Source organism: Pteropus medius, unplaced genomic scaffold, assembly GCF_902729225.1.
Source record: "Pteropus medius unplaced genomic scaffold, Ma_sr-lr_union100, whole genome shotgun sequence".
NCBI lineage: Eukaryota > Metazoa > Chordata > Mammalia > Chiroptera > Pteropodidae > Pteropus > Pteropus medius.
This window is the reverse complement of record NW_024344197.1, coordinates 153,081-172,526: the sequence shown is the minus strand read 5'-3', so window position 1 is coordinate 172,526 and position 19,446 is coordinate 153,081. Positions and strand designations below refer to the sequence as shown.

At 41.0% G+C, this 19,446-nt stretch overlaps 1 long non-coding RNA gene and 1 pseudogene across 2 annotated transcripts; one reads left to right on the top strand and one right to left on the bottom strand.

Annotated features, from left to right (window-relative positions):
• The first annotated feature begins 1,984 nt into the window (after positions 1 to 1,984).
• LOC120607113 (uncharacterized) lies at positions 1,985 to 7,971 on the top strand. Of its 2 annotated transcripts, XR_005654061.1 has the most exons (3): positions 1,985 to 4,263; positions 4,829 to 4,926; positions 7,354 to 7,971. It is a non-coding gene; the product is annotated as an uncharacterized LOC120607113 (long non-coding RNA). The 2 variants fall into 2 exon arrangements; XR_005654060.1 differs by having other exon boundaries at positions 1,985 to 4,926.
• Positions 7,972 to 18,230: 10,259 nt separating this feature from the next.
• LOC120607124 (uncharacterized) lies at positions 18,231 to 18,346 on the bottom strand (annotated as a pseudogene).
• Positions 18,347 to 19,446: the final 1,100 nt, after the last annotated feature.

Genomic DNA, 19,446 nt, shown 5'->3' with positions numbered 1-19,446 from the left:
TGTAGATAAAAATAGATCTGATTTAACTTTCCTTATGATTCGTTAAACTGCTAGATTTTTGCCTGTAGGATTAAAATGAAAATTGTATTTTTAAGAGAAAATCACTGATTATATTTTGCTTTTAGATTAGTGGATTCTAATTATTGTATTAAAGCAGAAGGTGGCAAACATTTTCTGTAAAGGTGAAGATATTAAATATTTTTGACTTTATAGGCCAAATAGTCTGTCACAATGACACAGCTCTGCCGCTGTGTTACAGAAGCAGCTATAGGCACATGAAAATGAGTGAGCATGGCTACCCTTCAATAAAACTTTATTTATGGACAGTGAAATCTGAATTTTATTCAATTTTTATCTGTTATCTGAAATATCTGTCTTTTGATTAATAAATTTTTATAATCACGGTCTCTACGAAAATAGATGGAGAGCTGGATTTGGTTCACAGCCATAGTTTGCTGACCCCTGAATTAAAGGATTTAAAAAATGGTCTGGTTTTCTCAGTCATCTATAATGTTGATTTGATCATAGGAGGGCGTCTTGTTTTGTTGTAATGGAGAGGTTTCCTTACACACTTGAAAAACTTTCAGCAGCAGTTCTCAATTCTGCATCCGAATCACCTGAAGAGCATATTAAAATGGAGATCGCAGGGTCACCTCCCTGAGTTCCTGATTCAGTAAATCTGTGTGGGGGCCAAGAACTCGCATTTTCAACAGATGAGGTTGGTGCTCTTATTCTGGGACCACACTTTGGGGATCACTGGTTTAGAGATCATCCTGGGAACAATGAGGTTGCCTCTTTTACTCAGTGTCCTTAGAGGAACTATTCACTCTTTTACCTAGATGATTTCTTAGAGACATTCAAAATTCGAATGGTTCAAAGACTAAAGATAATTGGAACCAAATTTATAACTTCCCTGTCTACTATAGTATTTTTCCTCCATTAATTTCTGTTTTAAACATTTAAAACCTAGAGATTGTTTTACAACAGTGTTAGGGAAAGATGTGTGCCTAGGAACATATGCCTAGGAACAAATAAAGGAACATATGTTATATATAGTATATATTATTAAAACGTATTTTATATAAGATACTCACGTATCAGTTTTGAAAACAGTACATTGCCAGTAGCTTTGGCATTTGTATTTCTCCTCTATCACATCATCCTTTTCTTTGATTTTTACTGTTTGTATCCACAAGCAATATAAAGTCTAGTGTTACACACATGAACTTTATGTAGTTTCATTACACACACATACACCCATGTTGATGAACGTAGCAATAGTTCATTCACTTGCGCGTCTATGAGAATATCTGTTTCGTGAATGCATTACAATTTATCCATTCCCCTAGTCATGGGCATTTGGATTATTTCCAGTTTTATTTTGCAAATGATATAGCGGTAACTGTTCTTGAATGGTGTCTCCTAGTGAATGTGAACAACAGTATCCTCACAGCCGAGATGGGGGAATTGTTCAGTTATGGTGTGTGCACAGCTTCAGTTTTACTATGTAACCATCAAATTGATTTCCAAAGTAGGAATTTATCTTCACCACCTTGATATCACTAGATTTTTACATTTCTGCCAATTCAATAGGCTTGAAATGATACCTTACTGTGCTTTTAATGTGCATTTTCTTGATTACTAGTATAATTTATATTTTTTCTTTTATTTATGGGCCTTTCATGTGTCTTCTTTTTTGAAATGACTGTTTTCTATTAGCTTCTTTATCTTGATTTAATTGGTTTATAGAATTTATATTCTGGTTACTAATATTTTGACATTTAGATTTTTACAGATATCTCCATCCTTGTCGTGCCTTGTCTTTTCTTATCTTTATGATTTTTTTGATGGATAAAAGTTTTAGATTTTATTGTAGCTTAATTTAGAACTCTTTCTCCTTGTGATTTGTGTGTGTGTGTGTGTGTGTGTGTGTGTGTGTGTGTGTGTGTGTCTTAAGAAATTCTTCCCCTGAGGTCGTGATATTCTATATTTTCTTCTAAAGTTTTGAGTTTTTACATTTTTCTCTAAAATTTAGTTATTTTACACAAGTCTTTAGTTCAGCCAGAAATAACTTTTGTTTATAGTATGAAGTATAGATCCTTTTTTTTTTTTTTTAATCTGGATGACTCGTTGTCTTAATACTTTTATAGTTCATCCACTGATCACATTGTGACTTTTTACCTATGTCAAGTGTACACATGTATAGTTCCTATTTTGTTCCACGGTCAGTTGTCTATCTCTGTGTCGAGATCATTCTGTCTTCATTCCTATAGCCATAGCTTTATAATGATTTATAATATATGATAGAGCTTTTAAAAAAGGTAATTTACTTTTTTTTTTTATAATAAACTCCTGGTTAGTTTTGGCCCTTTGTTCTTCTACATAAATTTTAGAATTCTTTTAAATTTTGTGGAAAAAATGAATTTGGGTTGGAGATGTATTAATAGATTAATTTGGGAAGGAGTAACATCTGTATAATATTGAGTATTCCTGATCGTGAATATGTAATATCTTTCCATTTATTGATGTCTTAATACATTTCAGTAAAGTTGTTTTGTTTTTTGCATTAAGATAATATATTTCTTTTGTTAAGTTTATGAGTAAGCATCTTATTTTTTACTATCTTTTAAGAGTTTGTCTCTGATGTATAGAAATGAAACTGATTTTTGTTTGCTGACCTTATATTCAAAAACCTTAATTCTTATTGTTTCTAATAATTCGTGAAGTCTTTTGGGCTTTTTCCATGAAGAGTCATCTTCTGCAAATAATGACAATTCTCAGTTTGTCTTCTCAAGCTATATGTTTACTTCTTTTTCTTTCCTTACTGAATTGACCTGACTGAAACTTCTAGTACAATGTGAAACATAAGCGGCATCTCATTTCTGATTTAAGAGGAATGCTTCTAACATTTCTAACATTTGCTGCTACGTGTTTGCTGGAGGTTTTAGACACATGCCCTTTATCAGGTTAATGAGATGTCGTTTTATATACATATGCCTATTTTGCTAGAGTTTTTTTTTAATAAAAAGATTTAAAATTTATCAAATGCAATTTATGTGTATATTATGATAATATGTTGTGTGCTTTTTGTTTGTTAATATACTGAATTAGATAAATCGATTTTCTAATGTTAAACCAAGTCTGTGTGCCCGGGATAACTTGATATATGTCCTAACCTATGGCCTGGCGCTCCCCCCAATCCAGGGTCGCCTGTATTGTGAATATACTCACTCCCCTGATTTGTTGGTATCTCCCCCTCACTCTCCTTCAGGGGTTGCTGTCTTCAACCAAATTATTTTAATCTCATATCGCCACCTAGTGGCACACGTTGGAAATTTCCGACTTGATACCTTCACCTCCTTTAGTATGCATGTAGTTTCCCCTGTTATCACTGTAACCCCTCGTTAATTCTGTTGTCTTTCTTGTACCTTACATTTAGCTTCTTTTCTCCCCTATCCTCCTTTCTCTTGCGCTTCCAGATTTTCTCAATATACTTATTGAAATCATTCTCTTTTCCTTCCTTTGCTCGTTCTCCCTTTGTTCCTTTATGAGGATAAATCTACCTTAATTATGGTTAATCGGAGTGAGAGTAGGACTGATGACAAAAGAAAAAAATACAGCAATACATTTTTAAATGACACTTGATACAATAAAGTGCCAACTCCGCTAACCTTCTAAGTCCTTGAAAATTCTTAAAATTTCCTTTAAAATGTTCTTAAATTTCAAGTATTACTTAGTCATCTAATTAATTCTACCCAGTTTAACATCCAGCTCAATTACTAAAGATAAATTATAAAAATGTTAATAAGTTTCTTTGTTTCTCTGTTTTTTTATTACTAGCTCTGACAAATTTGGGGTTTCTACTGTATTTTACTGCAAAGACTCAGTTTTTATGGGTTAAACTGCCTGGAAACTGGACTGACATCTATAATGTGGTTTCTATGGGAAACAGCTCACCATGGATGCCTTTTTGGTATATGGCCAATTTATAAGACAGAGATTGCTAGTAACTGAATTTCTAATTGCTTAACCCAAGAGCATAGAAAATACTGTAAGCAATATTCTCCCCACTCAGTGAACTGACACATGGATAAACATGGCTGATTTAGCAGTTTCTCTGTAGAGTTAATCAAGACTTTGTTTTTGGTGTCTCCAAGGACTGTATCTGAGAATGGCAGAGTCAGCTGAAGAAGACAGACCAGAGAAAGTAGGGCTGAAATTGGTCTCTTTAACCACGGCAATGCCAACATGGCTGAAGGAGAGGTTGTTTTTGTTGTTTGTTTTAACCCACCCCAGTCTTTTAGTAGGCAGATATAGCAGAGTATATTGAGAACTTGCTGATTCAAGGATAGCAACTGTTGACTTCAAAGTAGGTACCACAGAGTATTTGGGGTCTATAAGTCTGGTTGGTGCCTGAAAGACATTTAACAGTGCATACATTAATCAGAGAGAATCTCAAAGGAAAAGTAAAATCTGTCTTCAGCAGTACTCTAATACTTACAAAGCTTTGATGTGTATGGCTTTGAGATCCATTATTCTTGTGAAACTGTGAAGTTTGTGTAGAGTTGTTGCAACTATTAGAATTCTAACATCTATTTAAAAGGGAGGTTTAACGTTAGTCTTATTTCCATATTGTAATAATGGAGATTCAAAAGTAGATTGAAGAAAAAAATTAAAGATTAATAAGGAGATAACTTTGGCAATTTGGTTACCCAGAGACCCTACGTAATCCAGAATGATAAGGTGGCCCTGGCATTCTATACTCTTTAGCTTCCTTCTGTGTTCTTTTGCTAAATGCTTTCTAACCTCTTGATGTCTCTTTTGAAAGGTGGGGACCCAAACTGTATGCATTGTTCCAGATGCGCTCTTGCCAAAACAGCATAAAGCAAATGTAACAGTTAAGAAGAAGGCTCCCTCCCTCACCAGGTAAGTACAACTGGCAGCTGTGGCTAGGCCAGCCCACCTTCTCATTAGACCTGCCATACCTCTCCGCTGGTGGGACCCCATAAAATCTGAACTGTTAATCCACAGCCCAGAGCCTTATTCTGGCCTAGTGAATTCTCAGTCAAAGGGTCTGACCCAGAGCATCCCCTACCCATTACAGCGTCTAGTTTCTCTCCCTCCAGGTTCTTTCTTGCTTTTTTACATCTCTTGGGCTCTTTGCTAGTCAAGAACATCTTCCTCTAATTTAAATTTTGAGGTCAGATAGTTTATGAAATTGAGATTTTACCTGTAGTCTTGGTGAACTGATTGGACATGCTACTTTAGTCTGTTCTTTTACCTTTGTGAAAGAACCTTCTTGATGTAGAGTGAATATTATAGTGCAAAAGCTCACATGTGTGACACTTGTGTGCTGCTGTTAGGTTTTATTCTTATTTTTTAAAAATATTCAGATATACTTAAAAATGAGGTGCCATACAAATATATTGAATAGAAGGATTCCATGATTGGTTAATTATGCATTGATCTCAATTTGGAAATATTTTAAAATCATTGATAAACATGATTCTCATGATAACAGGTTGTTTTAAAATTCCTTAATTTTGTTGGCAGAGACTGTTTTTTCCTATCCCCTTTCTAAATAAAACCACAGCAGTGCAGTTTATCTTACAGATCTTGAATGGTTCATTGGAGTTCCCCCAATTTGCTGATTAAGCCTGCGAAAGTTCTATAAACCTAACTCTAGTTCTATGTGAATATAGTTGAGATAATACCTGAGATGTGGGATAAATGTCCGTTGTAACAATATTATTTTTAAGTTTTTTTCGTGAGACATATAAAAATGGTCATATATGTTCAGTTTGGGTGGGGAATTTTTAGAAATGATTTGCTTCTTTGGCCTCGAATTTTGGATTGCTCTGAAATGAGTTTAAAGTCATGCAAGAATTTCTGACATTCCACGACATCACCAAAACACTTCATTGTTTTAAACCCACTTGAAAGGCTTGTGACACATCCATCACCATTCTTTCTCACTTGATTTGAAAGGGGTGGAGCATTGTGAATTTATGTAATCCTGTTAGACTTATTCCTGATATTTAAGCTAAAATCCTTGGTTAAAACGTGTTCTTAGAATTCCATATATTGCCATAAACGATATTCTTCTTAGCTTTAAACTACTTCTTCCAATGCAGGAATTTATGTAACTCTTTCCATTTTGTTTGCCAATTGGTAAAATTCCCCAAATTAAAACTTGCCTGATATTTGGCAGTTTTCCTCATTGATTTTTATCTGTTAATTTTGCTTTTTTAGAGCAAGGCTTTGAGTGAGTTTGACTCTTGCTACTGTCATCAGAAGTAGAAAAATGAATTTCCTGCATGACTCACTAGAAAAGTCAAGATCAAATGACAGAGATTTTGAATCATCCAGAGATTAACTTATTAAAGGATCAAGGGAACTGGCAATTGCCACATCCTTCAGCTTGAAATGTCACAGAGCTGGCAGCCTTGGAAGAACTGCTGGCCCCCTCCAAAGCTGATTATAATGTTATTGACCCAAGAAAGAGCACAAGGACTTCCGAGTGGTTTTGCAATTCTTTTCCTATAGTCTTTAGGGTTTTTGCATCGAACTCTCATTTAGTCTTCCTTTGGCTTCTGGGATTGTCGTGGTGAGGAATTTGAGGTGACATTTATAGCCATGGACAAGCTGTAGCTGGCTGGTTTCTTCAGGGATAGAATGCCCTACAGCCTCAGGTACAGGCCGTATCCAAATTACTAATCAGCCCCAACGCCTCTGATGGTCGGACCCACACACTTCTTGCTTTCAACCTTCAGGCCTGCTCTTTCTTTGAGGGACTAGGCTGATTTTAGCTTAGGAGGCCATGTTAGACCTGATCCGAAGACCCTCTTTCCTGGACCCCTGGGCTGGGAAGTGGCCCGAGGTGGGAAAGACGGAACTGGTGTAAATACAGTGAGTTCATATGACTCTTGGGCACACATGCCCCATAGGCTGCTCAGCGACTTCTCTTGTGATTCATGTCACAAAGGTTTATAAGACCATGACCTGAAAGGGAGTGTGTTTACATCATATCTACATCATAATTCTGGATCGGAACATTGTGAGGTCTGCTGTGTTCGATTCCCTTTGAGACCAAACATAATTCTAGCTGGGCTGAGCTCAGGGTATTGTCCATGGAATCACTTTTGTTTTGCTGTGATCCGTATGTCATGACATTTCTTCAGCATCCATTCCCCTTCCTAATTCAATAGTAAATTCAACCATGGCTAACAGTTATCTATGAAATGTACCATTTCAATCAGGGTCATCTCTATTTCAATCCTATTATAGTCACATCTGTTGCATTTTCTTCTTTCTTGCCTAACTTTCTTGTTCACTTTCTCTGTCTTCACACAGGCCCCTGGCATCTGACGTATGGCGAGCTTTAGCATAAGGACCTACCAAGACCTGCCTGATGTTCTGAACATGTATATCCTCCAAAGTCTAGAATCTCAGCTGGAACCAGATGGACACTTGTTCCCGCAACCAGGGCTCTTGCTGATGGTTCTCTCCGCATCTCAGTTGATTGCTGGTTTTCTCTTTCTTGCTCTCCTGTCTCTCTCCAAACACCTCTTGGTTGCCTTTTCTAGGGACAGACCTTAGAAAGATGGGCCAGGACTTGGGATTCTGCATTGTACCCTGCAGTCCTAAGCCAGCATCCACTGCACCCCATCTTCAAGGCACCAACCCCCAAACAGATGCTTGAAGGCATCAGCTTCTGAGAGCCCACTTTTTGTCTGCATGACTAGCTTGTAAGGAGGGATATATAGAGAGAATTTCCAAGAATTTTCCACTTTTTCAAAAAATGTATGTGACTTATTTTTGGCTTTGAACTGAAAGCAGATTCATGGTGTACAGCTCTGTCTACTTGTGCACATCTGTGAACTCTGGAGAAATTGATGCAACGTTCTCCTTCCTATCTGGGCTGTTTGTATAATTGTATATAAATGTAGCAATAAATATATTCTAACACCAGCCTGGTATTACTCTCCACTTGATTCTGCATCTGATAGTAGGTAGTAACTATCACATTCTCAGCTACCCTACTGACCAGTGGGGCTTGCCTTCCCCATCTCAGGTTTTCATCTTCTCTGATTTCACAAAGTGTTAGTTTGCAGTTGGCCAGTGTTTGGAGAAAGAAGGTTGAGGAGTATTGTGGCAGAGCTGGGAGTGAAGCAGCATTATTAATTCACTAGGTGGCACTATTCCTGGCTGTCTGAGGTGGCTTGCATGTCCAAGGACTGAAGCTTAGAGGACTGGGTGACTGACGGTTTGTGACATGAGTACTACCAGCTAGTTTACTAATCACTCTTACATTCTCCAAAAATTTATTATGCTGCAATTATATGGCAGGTACTTACCTGCCAGGCACAAAGGTACCCTTTTTATTTTTTATTTTTCAGAAAAACCACATAAAACATGCCAACATGATATTAAATTTTTTATCTGTCTCTGATGTTTTTCAAGGGTACTGTCTAGTTGTTTTAGAAACAGTGTCCTCCTAAAGGGGGACACATGAGCATATAACTTTTTGTTCGGCAGCAATACTGTTTGTCTAACATCAAGGAATATTTGTTCCCAAATTGGTATCATAATTTACTTGAAATCTTTGGTTATTGGGCATTTTTTATCACTTGAAAGATAACCACATACTTTGTGTGATTTCCTATTAAATTGCTCTCTCTCAGGCCTCTCCGCCTTTATAGTGGAAGTTGGTGGAAAACCATTTGGCCATAGAACCCGGGAATGCAGTGGAGCTGGAAGTTGGGTTTCCTATGGCAGAGGTTTGCGAGCAGCACCTGAAGAGATAACTTTTTATGTATTAAAACAAGATAGACTGGAAGCCCTCAAGGAAACCATCAGGTTGAGCTCTTTGAACCACTGATCAGACAACTGATCATGCCAGGTCGGTTCTTACTTTCACCTTTTAGTAGGTTCATCAGACAACCTGAGGCTCAGGGTCCAGAGTTAAAGAAGGCACACTGCAGGCCGCTGCCTTCCACAGCAAATACCCATGTGATAGCACTTGACACACTTCCTTCACATAGATTTGTCTGGCCAAGACTGGCAATACAGGCAGAAATGATTTGAAAAGATACATGACAAATTATCAGTGGCTTCTTGTTATAGTGTGGTATAAGATAAGCTTAGTTATAGATAACACTATACAAGCAACAGTTCCTAAGCTTGTTTATGGAGCTGTGGAGGATTGAGGGTTTTCAGCCTGCGGGTGTTAAACCTGGACGTGCGTTGTGGGTTTGCCACTAATTAGTAGTTAGAACTTGCACATGTCACTGCAACCCTCTGATTTGTCTGCTGGAAAATGAGGTGTTTGGACTAAATGGTTTCTAAGATCTTTTTTGTTCTTTGAATCTCTCCCCCTTTGGGAAAGGGAAAGGAGTAGCAGACTTTTAATGCCAAAAAGGAAAGTCATGGGATGGCAAATATGGGCAATTGAGAGGCAGAAGAGAGTTATGAAGATCACTTATTTATTTATTTATTTTTTAAAAAAACAATCCCACAGCATTTATTGTTATCTGCTAATAACATAAGGGAAATCAAAGCGATATGAATAAATGTTCATGAACAAAGTATACCTAAAAAACACAAACTCTATTGCCTTCTCAACAATTTCTCACTTCATCAGTCATTTCTAGTTGGAGACACTTTGGAGCAGAGTAATATTATCTCCTTTTAGCATGATCCAGCCCACCTGTTTTCTTGACTTTGTTTTAGAATGAATCTCTTCTGCATCATCTAATACGAGGTTCATATACTCATCAAAACCAACGATACAGCTTTCTATCCTCATATTCACTTGTTCATAAAGCCACACCTGAATCTGAGATCTATTTTGCAAGTATCTGAAGATGAGGTTGATGGGCTGCACCATCACCTTCTGCACTTTTTGGCCCTGGTCCTGGACATCACCTGGTCCAACTCCTTCTGAGGAAACAATATATTCAGCTCTCTCTCCCCTTTCGCATCTTAGCGACTGGATTTTTTCTTGGGGTCTGTTCTGCCAAGAGCGGAAAGACTGTAGTCTACACTTGCTGGGACAGGTGGGTGGGATGTTGAGACCTCGGAATAAGAAGCCACTTTTCTTCACGAACCGCCCACCCAGCCACGGGGCAGCGCTGTGAAGAGTGCCCCCTGGCCCTTGTAAACTGTTGGACTTCAGTCCTGATCTAGGAGGCAGAGCCGACAGGGGTGCAGCAACCCAAAAGGGAAGAAAGCTGATCACTTCCGGTCAGTAATAATCCACATTCACACTCAAACACGGTGGCGGACAGTTCCCTCCTTCGGCACAGATACAACACTCTCGCACAACACTCCTGCCCTCTTGGCCAGCCTGCATCCCCTTCTGGGCAGATGGGATGAATTATTTTACCGGTGAGTTTGGAAAAGAGCTGTGTACCAGTCCTTCCTCCTCTTATTCTGTTGAGAGCTGGCTGTCTACAGGAAACAGAGATTTATGGTCTGCTCCTTCATAGCCTAGCAGGACCGGGCTCCCACAGGAAGGGTAAGTCCACCTAATTTGGGGTTCAATATTAGGAAATCTGTTGCCACAGGTATAAGCTGCACTCTCCAGTACTTGCTTTGTCAGTGATCAAGATGATCTTGACCTTCACCTGCTTATTTTTTGGCTTCAATTCCCAACTGATTTAGCACAGTGGTTCTCACTTTAATGTGCATCAGAATCACCTGGAGGATCTGTTAAAGCATTGATGTCGATGTCGGTTGGGCTCCACTCCCACAGTTTCTGATTCACAGGTCAGGGATAGGGCTCAAGAATGTGCATCTCTAACATGTTGCCAGCTGAAGCTGTGGGCTGTGGCTGCTGAACTGGGGACCACAGTGACAGCCTGAGGGAGCATTTGGCTGAGGGAAGGAGTTCTATTTCTTGGTCCCCTCACACTCTGGAACTGAATGTTCTCGGGGCTGGCTGAGTCAGCCTGGCGTCCTTCAGAAAACCGGAGCCGGCAGGCAGTTTTCGGTCAGCATGAGTAAGTAACTCTTACAAATCAATATCCTCTTCTAGCCCACGGCCTTGGGAAGAAACAAATGGTTATGGATTATACTCATTTCTGTTCTAAGTGGAACAGCAGCAGAATCAATGCCAGCCATAAATCAGCCCTGAAATGCCAGTTTAAACATAGAATCCAAGAGATGTGTGCAGTTCTCCTTTGGTAAAACCTTGTAGAACATTGTGCACAAATAAACATTTCACTGAGGCTTTTCAATAATGATGAAGCTAGTGCATTTTAAAAGCCTTTAACTGAAATATAAAATACAAACATTTACAGATAAGTGGACAGCGTGAAGAATCTTCACAATCTGTACCAGTGGAATCAGCACTAGACCAGAAAGAGAACTTTATCCCCACAAAGTCGCCCTGTTTTTTTTCTCAGTTCCCGATGCTCCCTCCCTCTCAGGGTAAGTGGATCTTGAATAGTAACAGGGGAGGTATGTTTTACTGTTTGCTACATTACATAAATGTAGCCATTCAGCACGTACTCTCTAGAGTCTGCTTTCTTTTACGCAACAAACTCCTGAATTCTTAAAAATCGCTCTCACCCAGTCTGCCTCGTTGCCCGCTCCACTCAGGCCCACCTCTCAGGCCTCTGTTCAGGAGCCGCGCCCCGCCTGCTGCAGAACCACAGAGACTGGTGAACCCCGCAGGCGCTTCCAGCACCTCGCCCAGGAGCAACACTGGTCTCTTCTCATATTACTTTGGTCAGAAGTAGTCACAGGGCCACTCTTAGCCACATGGCGCCTGGGGAGGTAGGAGGATATTTGGTGAACATCACTGTCTCTGCTGCACCAACTCTTTCTTAAGGCCAGAATATGTCCTTCTTTGCCCTTTGCCTCAAGTACAGCAGACAGCAAGGGCAGGGGCCGAACACCTCTCTGCACACAGGCCCACGCTGACCTCAGGCCGCCTCTGAGGGGCCCTGGAGGCCTGGGAGTGTGTGCAAACAGATCTCTTGCACCCTGAACCTCACGTATTTCTTTAGCATTGCTTTTTTTTTTTTTTTTGGTTTGGTGGTTGATCCAAGCAAGGTGAAGTCCACCCAAGTTAGAGTGAATGAGTCATTGCTCTTCCTTGTTCTCACAGTGATCAGGCCTCTGTGGTCTGAAAATGAGACTGTTCTGATTCCAACTCACTTTCTGCTGTGTGACTTTAGGCAAGTTTTTTTAACTTCTCAACTTTAATTTCTACCGGCAAAATAATGGATCTCTCTAATTTATATTAATTTTTTTCCTCCAACAAATAAAGTCTGTTGGACTTTATGGTAAAACCAAAAAGGAATCCATTTTCTGTTCCTTTTGTCTTAACTTAATGCAGTAATGTTACTCAGGGGTCCTGTTAGCCTGTTAGTCTGTTCACTTAGCCCTGGTGGACTCGTGCCAAAAGGTGTCTTAAGGGTAGAAATGAAGAGACTTGGTACAAGTTCTGAAAAATAGGGTTACCTGAGGGAATACTATTGTTTTATTCATTCATTCAAAAACCATTCAGTGCCACCCACAGTATGCTGGGCTGGAAGGCATCCTGCCCTCCTCCTGCTTTCCCATGTCCTACTTCCCTTAGGGCCAGGGCCAGGCCTGGGTGGCACTCGTCAGTCTTCACTCACTGATAATTCAAGGGAGAACGTGAGGCTGATAATTCATGGTAATATTGGGAATTGCAACTTTTTCCTCCGAGAAAGCTGCTCATGCAGCGAGTCCAGCGGCTGTGTTTCTACCTTCTCTGTGCTCTGGCCTGGTCCTGAGGCCAGCCAGGGAGGTCAAGGCAGGCTTCGAGAGGGATAAGGAGGGCTCTAGACTATACGGATGGCCATATGACAGAGCGCTTATACCCAAATCAAGAGTTGACTCCTGGGTGTGCCCTGGGCCTGGGTCTGAAGTGACTAATGATGTCTGGGGGCGAGAGCTGCCCTTTTCTCCAGGCTGCTCCTGGGGTGGTGCAGCTGATTTAGAATGTCTCTGCCCTAGCAAATTTCACCCTGGTGTGTGTGCTGTAACTGGCTCTTAGATGTCTCCCTTGCCTTGCTCTGTTGGGAGGTGATAGCTCAGCTCTGGACCGCACAGCCCAGGTCCTGACTCTGTCCATTGCCAGCTCTGAGAACACCCTTCAGATCCACCCAACATAACACGAGGGCACAGGGGCCATGGCCCTATTCCTAGCCAAGCCCCAAGGCTCCACCACCCAAACTCCTCTAGGCCCTGACCTTCTGCCCACCCAACAGGGGGCAGTGGGAGATACTGGGAAGGGGCCAACTTCAAGCAGCTCCTGACCTTGGAGGAGGATGAGGACACACAGTCCTGAGCCACAGGGTGTGGAGTAGCCTGGGTTCCGCCACCGCCCAAGCTGTGTTCACTCTTGCAGATCCAGAGACATTCCAAGGAGATGCCTGGAATGGGGCAATAAAGGAACTTAGTCTATTCGTTCACCATATATGTACTGAGCACATAGAATGATGAACTGAAGACTAGGTAAATCTACATACTTGGCCTCAAATTTTGCAACTGAGTAGCTTTCATCCAGAGTGTGAAGAGAGGCCTAAAGTATAAAGTGTGTCATAACAGAGTCCGTAAATCCTTTGGAGAGTTTTCAACAAGGGAGTGACTGACCTTCTTTATAATTTTAAGAGAATATTCTGGTTGCTCTGTGAAGAGTGGATTTGAGGGATAAGCGTGGAATTGAGAAGATGAGGCCTTAATGTTCTCGAGAGAACACATAGGCCAAAGCAGTGACAGGAATGGACATTTGCTGGGCAGCTCTGGGCCAGGCGCAGTGCTTAGAGTGTGGTTTTCCATGTCGTAGATGGCCATGTGGCAAAACCCTTGTCCAGCATCACTCTTATCTGAGCTGGGTTTGATTCAATTTCAGAAGTGTGTCCCCAGTGGGCTTCTCTTTACCCACTGAGTCAGTCTGCTTTACATTGTCATGGGGAAGGGCAATCACAGGAGTCTCCCCAAGTCCGAGCAGTGGGGTGGGCTGGAGAGATGAATGTTAGAGCTATTAAGAGGGCCGAATGGAGGGCTTGGGGAACTGTGCGTGCATGCGTGCTGTGGGGCAAGGAGAAAGGGCTCAGGTCTCTGTCTTGCACTTAGAATGCCCTGGGCTTCAATGCTGGACATTTTACACACATGTCTTCTTACACGGACAGCCCTGGAAAGGTGGGTAGAAAATTCCCTTTTTAAATAGAGGAAGTGGCTGAGGTTCAAGGTCAACAATGCGCTCAAGGTCTAAGTGCGGCAATGGGGGCACCAGATTGGCAGCCAGGTCTCTGTCTCTCGAGTTCATGCGCCTCCCTCTGGACCCCACTTCCTTACCTCTCCCACCTGCAATTGGCTCTGCTGTTCTCTAAGCCAGAGAGGAGCTGCAATCTCACTGTTCCTTTGGTCACTGGCTGGAGGCGGGAAAAGCAGATCCTTCTCTGTGAGCCTCCAGGTTTCTCCACTCAGCGCTCCTTGCTGGGAGCCTTTTCCGCTTTGTCTGAGGCCCTAGGCATAGTATTGCTGTGAGCTACAAGGTTTTGCCTTACAACCTGAGAGAGCCAGTGTCTCTCAAGATGCATTTCTTTTCCTCTGGGAAGATATAGTTAGCCTCAGAAACACTAGGTCTCTTGGAGAGGAGGGCGGTGTGTGTTGTGGGGGGGATGGTGGCAGGGAAGGTGACCTGAGGCAGGAGGGGGGAGGTTGCATTGGTTCCTCCTGGTTACAAAGAAGGGTCAGAAAGGCAGTCTGCAAAATGGGCCGCAAGTTAGGAAACGGATCTACTGCCTTGGCTCCGTGCGAGCTGAGGAAGCAAGCTGTAGGGACTGTCCGCCTCCTCTGACTTCTGCTTGGGCTTCTAGAGCCCGGTTGCTCAATTCTCGAATACATGTACATTTTAACAACATAACTAGAGCTGTGGCCAGAGTCAAATGCTCCCTACACCACCCCTTTGACCACTCGGCATCTCCTGCTACCATTCTGGGAAGGGTTATCAGAAGTCTGTATATTAAATTCTTGTTAAAGAGATGGAGAGGGAGCTTTCAAAGCCAGTTGCCATCTTCCTCTTTCCCCACCCCCCATGACCACTGTTACTAGGTAGGGTCCAGGCAACCTCTGGCTGGGGAGGGTGAGGGGGTAGAGTTGGGAATCCTGTACTTTCTGGGTGATTTGGATGTAGGAAGAAATGATGGGGTATGTGAAGGCAAGAGCCGGAGCGCTACTTCCTGAGGGGGCTCTGCGTGAAGGTCTGTCAGAACCTGGGACTGGTGGGTTGGCTAACCTGCACCGCCCCTGGGCCAATGGCCTCCTCCAGTCCCGCTCACGCCCCCTCCCACTGCTCTCCACCTGCCTGAGCTCAACGGAGTCCACGAAGGCGAGCCTGGGCTAGACCGGGCATCCTGCTCACTCCTTGCTCTGTAATTCGCAGTGGCTAACATGTACTGTGTTCACAACAGCACAATGCGATTTGCCCTGGTCTTGATGATTTGATAACATACTTAGCAAACCTGTAAATCTCCTGAGCTTTTCACGTAGTTACAAAATTGTATTTGCCATCTCCCTTAATCTTTTCATATGCATATTTGAAACAACTAGTCAAATGAATGTGGAGGAAACAAGAAGAGCTTTGAAGGCTGAGGCATCTGGCCCTGGCGGGGGCTCCATGAGGGGAAATGTGACCCAGTGAGCAGGGTGTGCACTGAGGCTGGCCAGCACAGACCCTCACAGAGTGGGGCAGGCTGAGGATTTGCCAAATGGAAAGTGAATTTAAACACTGTATTTCCTATTCTTTAACTATTCTGTCTCTCACAGAGCTCTCCTGGGGAAATGGGAAGGGAATCTATTCCACCACCTAATTAAACTTCTATTTCTAATCTCATGCTGCATTTGTGCAAATAGAAAGCATGGGAAACGCAAATGGCAGCTGCTTCACATAGGAGGTGTTGTGTTTGCTGTGGGCATTGTCAAGAGTCTGAAAGCTAAGAGGAGCTTCTCGAAAGACACTGGAGAAGGGCTCTGTGCATGGCTGGAGACAGGAGAAGTGACTGCTGCCTCTGCTCTCTAGGCCTACAAAGAACGCTAGGGAGTGCTAGGGAGTGCCGACAGGAGTCCAGACTCTAAAATAATCTCCTTCCTGCACAAAACCGACCCCGGTCTTGCTTATCAGAGTCTGCAGGAAGTGGGTTTTCCTGAGGCCCTGAGTACTGAGCCCTGGGTCAAGGCCATCATCACAAGCCTCAGGACACGTAGAGTGCTGGGTAATCTCACCAGTACAGTGACCACGAAAGCAGAGCATTGAAGGTGTGCAGGTCTACTGAAGTAGAGAAATGAAAGTTCTAATTCATATTTTTCCTAGTCTTTCTCTGCCTCCCCCTGCCCAGTACTCATAGCATGTCTTAGAATGTGCAGTTTCAGCATCACTGGTGTCCATTCCTTAGACCTAAATTTTTATAGAACAACCCATAGCAGGAGGATCATGGCCCGTTCGCAATGTTGTGGCACAGTAAAAAGGAACAAAAAGGATTTTGGAAGCATGTAGAGAGGCATTTGCCCTTGAGTTTTAACATTTTCTCATTTCTAAAATAGGGATAATGCCTGATTTGTAAGATTTTAGTTTTAACTTATCTACAGTTCTGGACCTTCAAAATGTGAGTGGTCTCAGCAGCCCTGTCTCTCCAACTTTGAGAGCAGCAGTTATAAACTAGAAGGAAATGCTCAAAGTGAAAGACAATCACCCAATATCATCTGACGTCTCCCCAGAAATGTGCATTGTCCATCTGAGGCCACAGAACTCCTATTGCTCTGTCCGGGTTGGCTCTGGAGGTTCCTACAGTGAGAACATTTTCTTTCACTCAGGTCAGGGGGAAGGGATGCAGACAGGTTTGCTGAGCGTCGCCTTCAGGAATAAAAGCAGAGCTCAGAGGGGTCAGTAACGCAGTCCGTGAACTACTGAGCTGTGAGTTTCTAGAAGATTTACCCTATGTTTTGTTATCATTGTTTTTATTATTGCATTTATTTCCCTATTATGAAATATAGAAATCCCTTAAGCCAAGAAGGGCCTAACAACAGGAAATGGGGTACCAAGATCTCTTTTATTAAAAAAATTATTTTTATTATTAATGATGTTTCAGATGTACAACATAGTGAGTCAACAATTATATATACCTTATACGATAACCACAATAAGTTTAGTACCCATCTGTCACTGTATATAGCTATTATGCTATTATTGACTATATTCATTCGGCTATACTTACATTCCCGTGACTTATAATGGAAAAGTTTGAACTTCTTAATCCCATCACCTTTTCTGTCTGTCCCTTCACCCCTCTCCCCTCTGGTAACTATCAGTTGTTCTCTGTATCTATGAATTTGTTTCTGTTTGTTTTGTTCGTTCATTTGTTTTTTAAATTCCATATTTAAAGAAAATTATATAGTATTTGTCTTTCTCTGTTTGACTTATTTCACTTAACATAATACTCTAGGTCCATCCATTTTATGCAAATGGCAAGATTTTATTTTACTTAGGCCATGTTAAAACAGTAAACTGGCAAGAAGTTAATTTTAAAAAGGAAACTTTCTCAATTTTACTATATTTTAACAAGTAAAATGATGGCTCTAGTTGTCAATTTTTACTTTATAAATAAAACATCTAAGATGTTTATCACATGGGTTATATGTCTTTTCAGGAACTGTTCAGAAATATAATTATGTTGCTGGAAAGAAACCATTTGAGTTCTAAGATTAAAATGAGATATTAAAATAAGATTATTCCTCACAGTCACATTTATTACTTTCATCCTACCAAGTAATTATTATAGCAAAAACTGGGGGGAGGGAATCATTTGCATAAAATATTCCACAATAATAAATCCCATTATAAGTAGATGAACAGGTATAATATCTCCCTCAGAGCATCACAAATTCAAATAAGACTGCCAGTTTCAGCCATGTTTTGGTTCTTAATGTGAGTAAATGGTCATAATTAATAAAGCACTGTTACCATATCAATTTTACCAGTGTTCTTTCATTATAGTGAGTTTTGCATAAATATTTATGACAAAAAATGTTTCTTTTTTTATGGCTGAGTAATATTCCATTGTACGTACATATCACATCTTCTTTATCCATTTATTTATCAGTGAACACTTAGGTTGCTTCCATATCTTGGCTATTGTTTTTTTTTTTAAATACCAGTTTATTTATTTATTTATATTTATTATAATTATTTATGCCTACAGCACCTGGTCTTCCTATGTGGTCTCCCATCCAAGTACTAACCAGGTCCAACCCTGCTTAGCTTCCAAGATCAGACATCGGGCTTGTACAGGGTAGCATGGCTGTAGACCATGGACTGTGGCTCCACTGGGACACGAACCCAGGACCTCTGCATGTAAAGCAGACATGCTAACCGCTACACTATGGAACCACGTCCTGTTTTTTTCATACTATATATACATAATTTTTTTAACATTTTGTTTTTTTATTTTCCCCTTCCCCTTCCTTCCTCTCCCCTCCCTTCTGGTAATCAACTGCTAGTCCATTGTCCATGTCCATGAGTCCCTGTTTATCCCGTTCATTTGTTGCTTTTAGGTTTATATCCCACATATAAGTGATACTATGTGATTATCAACCTTTTCTGTCTGGCTTATTTTGTTTAGCATGATTATCTCAAGATCCATCTGCGTTGTCGCAAATGGCAGTATTTCATCTCTTCTTATGGCCGAAGAATATTCCATTGTATATATGTACCACAGCTTCTTTAGCCAATCATCTATCATAGGACACTTTGGTTGCTTCCATGTCCTGGTCACTGTAATAATGCTGCTATGAACATCGGTGTGCAAATATCTTTTCGAATATGAATTTTCAAGGGCTTTTGTAAATAATGCCGCAGTGAATATAGGAATGCATTTATCTTTTTGAGTTATTGTTTTCATTTCTTCATGTAAATACCCTGAAATGAGATTGCTAGGTCGTATGGTAGTTCTATTTTTAATTTTTTGAGGAATCTCCATACTGTTTTCTATAGTGACTGTAGCAATTTACAGTCCCACCAACAGTATACAAGAGTTCTCTTTTCTCTACATCCTCGCCAACACTTGTTGTTTTTGGACTTATTGATGAAAGCCATTCTGACGGGTGTGAGATGATATCTTTTGTGGTTTTAATTTGCGTTTCTCTGATGATTAGTGATGTTGAGCATCTTTTCATAGGTCTATTGGCTGCCTATATATCTTCTTTGGAGAAATGTCTATTCAGGTCTTCTGCCCAGCTTAAGATTGTTTTTATGGTGTTAAGTTGTAACGAGTTCTTTATATATTTAGGATAGTAACCTCTATATGATTGGCTAATATTTTCTCCCATTCAGTAGGTTGCCTTTTTGTCTTGTTGAAGGTTTCTTTCACTATGTAAAAGCCTTTTAGTTTGATGTAGTTCCATTTGTTT